General features: G+C 39.1%; 1 protein-coding gene across 1 annotated transcript in view; it reads left to right on the top strand.

Moving 5' to 3' along the window:
* Nucleotides 1–448, top strand: part of LOC138633106 (bromodomain-containing protein 1-like) — a 13929-nt gene extending 13481 nt beyond the window's left edge. The window contains exon 12 of the mRNA XM_069719144.1: nucleotides 1–448. This exon is cut by the window's left edge and continues 1473 nt beyond it. The gene's annotated coding sequence lies outside the window, so the exon portion shown is untranslated.
* The last annotated feature ends 3144 nt before the right edge of the window (nucleotides 449–3592 follow it).

The following is a 3592-nucleotide window of genomic DNA, read 5'->3' as shown; positions in this document are numbered from 1 at the left end:
TAGGAGAGACGAGTATGTGCCTGTACTAATTTATTGTAAAGCTGAAAAGATGTATATGCATTACTTTATAGAGTATTGTAAAAAAAAAAAAAAAAAAAAAAAAAAAAAAATACTATGGGCACACTAGGAGCCACGTGTAGAGATCGCTCCTCTTCTGTTGTTTTTGTGTTGTTTTATTTTGTATTTTATTTTTGGGATTGATAGCATTAAATCTGAGAGGTGATAGCGTTTGATGTTTTATTTTGGCAGGGTAGCAATGGGTAGACTTCCTGGTTTTTTTTGGCCCCTCTGGATGTGGATGTTGTGTGTAAATAGATTTGGTACTTCAGCTGATTCTCTGGGAAAAACCACAGTTATAGCCAACGGGAGCGGAAACCACCCGACAGCAGGCCGGTGGGATTTTTATACTAAAACACTGAAAAATTAAAATATGTATTGAATCACTGAATCAACGTGTCCTGGCATTTATTATATTTATATATAATTTGATTTCACTTGTAATGTAATTTTTAATATGTTTATCTGTCATCCTGTATACATTTTTTTGTTTTTCCATTTTAATTACTTGCATTGTTATTTTATTGTTTTTGTTTTTGTGAGAGGATTTTTTTTTTTTTAATATTTATTTGATTTCTTTGTTTTTACCCTTTCCATTTTGGGTTTTCGTTTTTTTGGGGGTATTTTTTGTTATTATAACATGATTTATGAATACACAGGCAAAATTGTGTCATACTTTTTAACTTTATCAAGTAGAAAAGGGAAGTGAAATGAGTATGGGGAAAATATCAAATTATTCTCCACTAAAACTACTCTTAAACAATAAAATAAACACTTTGCTTTGGACTGTTACAGACACGTTCCACACTAGAAATATTGTGATTATTAATTAAAATGACTGTTGTCAGATTAAATTAGTCTGTTCCCATGAATGCAGTTCAGGGATCATAAATCCTGTAAACTGAAGAGACTTTTATCGTTATGAAAATAAATAAAGAATGAATACACCATAGAGTGCAAAAACAAATACACATTAAAAATGATACTCAACAAGAAGCTGATGTAGAAATGTCCTGCATCATATTAAGTGACCACGAGGTGGCGCTGTTGCTCTGTTGGACGTAGCTGAGGACACGCAAATGAAGTCCAAACACTGTTCAACATAGATAAAACTCAGACTTGTTTGTAGTACACGGTACTTTTTCAAGTATTTTTTGGCTGAAGCCTTTTATTTGGACAGCAAATAGCAAGTAGATGTGAAGAGACAGAGACTGACTGTCAACAAAGGTCCCAGTGGCTTCTGTCTACTAATTGTGGTGACTGTATTACCCTAAAACTAAAACATTCATCAACATTCTTCAATGGACTGAAATTAAAGTTTACATTATTCAAAATAATGCCTTTTGGTCAATGTGAACAATCTTCATTGTGGATACTCCAAAAGACAAATGGGGTATTTAAAAAGGAAGTAAAATGTCAGGTATTTAATTAGCTATGCTGTATTTTAGCCAATATTCAGTTACATTTTGGCAAAGTGACCACTTTAAAACCACTGAATTAGCTGTTTTGTCCACAAGCTGGATTGCTTGGATACGGAAGAAAGCTTTAAAATGTGATAATTCTCAGGCAAATGCTGGAGGCACAGAGAGGTTAATATTTCTATGATTTCCAAATATATAAATGTCATACCAACAGCTGCCAGATACTGGCTCCAAACCATCCCTGCTTCCAATTGACTCTCATTTAAACTTCTAATAAATATGCTGGCGGTCATTTAGGAAGTTATTGCTCTGTAAATGTGATTTAAAGGTTTTGATGTCAACCATGTGGCCGCTGATTGACAGCTGAGATCAACAGTGGGCTCGCCTGCTGCCGTCCTGGCTGCTGGACTGGTTCTGTCTCTGAAGCTTCTGTTTGAAGAATAAACAGTCATGTTTCCTCCAGACACGCAGTTCTACTCTGTTTATGGTTCAGAAGCAACACTGACAACACCCTCACAGGCTGCTGTCACACAATGTTTTGGTGAAAATAATGTTTGCAATTCTAAAACATTGTCTCTCAGCAGAGTGTACCTAAAGTAGCTAACATGAGCTAACTTAAGTTTCAATACCAGCGAGTGCCACTTGAGGTCGGCTCCAAAAAACCTCCAGTTCCACAGAATCCCATTCAACTGGTCTTATAAGATTCTCAGTCAATAAAATGTGTCCATCAGTTATCTCGGTCTCGTTAGCTAAAGTCGCTCCTTCTTATCAGTTTCCTGGCGGTCCATCTGAAAATAATCCCGTCATTAATTAGAATATAAGATTCAAAAAGCCATGTTTTGGGGGCGTGTCTGTTTGATTGACAGGCCTGTGGTGCAGTCAGGTTACTGCTATCGGTGGGCGGGACGTAGTGTCGCTGGGTTTTCAATCAGATCGAGTCAGATCCACCGCCCCCCTCTCTCCAGAAGGCCCAAATATGGTCAACTTCCTGCTCCAAACGATTTGGAACTATCAAAATGGCGACGGACAAAATCTGAACGCGAGGCTTCATTCGGCCGTTCACAAACACTCAGCTCTCCTTGTTGGGAAGGTTCCTGGCTCCAACGGAAAATATGGCACGAGTCATAAACTGCTACTTTGGGTTTTAAATGCACACTCATTTGTTGGGCTTGTTCTGGATTAACTGCCAAGCTGCAGAATTTAATGTGCAAGAGGATCACACGTGCTCAGAGTGCGGAGTCGGGTGTAAGAACCACACATCGTGGTGCAACTGCAAGGCCAACTCCAGATAAACAGATGCTAATGAACGGCAGGATGATCAGTGGTTGTAGAATATTTCTGGTCACACTCCGTCAGTACTGTAACACTCTGCTCAAATCTGCGGCTGCTGTTTGTGTTTCATTATCCCTGTTGGTTCAGTTTTGACAGTTCTTGTCTCTTGTGAATATTTCGCTGATGACTCATCATTATCCTCTAATTAGCAGCAGATATTTTGGGCTTGCCGAGTTCGTCGTCCGGCTCAGCCGCACACAGACTCTCTGGGGTCTCTGGGGGTTAAAACGTCTTTGAAGTTGGAGATAATTATCCATGCAGATGGGTAATTAACAGTGTCCAGCTCATAAATAAACACATTTCCTGTGCACACAGACCATTAATGCGGCCGACACTGCTGGAAGAAAGTCTGTCTCTGTCAAGCGGGAGGTGTCATCAGCAGAGTTGACCCGGCTGAGACCGGCTCAGAATGGTTTGGTTTGGTTTCGGCTCTGCTTGTTTGTTGAAGACTTTTGGATCCAAGATGGGAGGCACATTTTCTAAGGGTACCTTCTGACCATCTTGGCCTTAATATTACAATTGTGATTATTAATTTTTTTTCAATGAATATCATGTATCCAAAATCATACAAAAAAACCACCAATGCTGGCAATGACAGAAAGGTTTTAGACCGCACTTGTTGTATCTGGCGCTGCGTAGTTCTGGACCGATAGATCAGACTGACACATCCAAAATATTTGGCTTGCAGCTCCGCCTCCTTAAACAAGTGACCCTCGCCATCGACTTTAATGTACAATAGCGTTACAAAAGCAAACCAGCAGAGGTAATTAGTTTATAAATGC

The sequence above is a fragment of the Brachyistius frenatus genome, unplaced genomic scaffold, assembly GCF_029030835.1.
Source record: "Brachyistius frenatus isolate BFR_SWC_R1_liver_20210118 unplaced genomic scaffold, ASM2903083v1 Contig_208, whole genome shotgun sequence".
NCBI classification, from domain to species: Eukaryota; Metazoa; Chordata; class Actinopteri; family Embiotocidae; genus Brachyistius; species Brachyistius frenatus.
The sequence above is the reverse complement of the archived record's forward strand: the minus strand, read 5'-3'. Positions and strand labels throughout refer to the sequence as shown.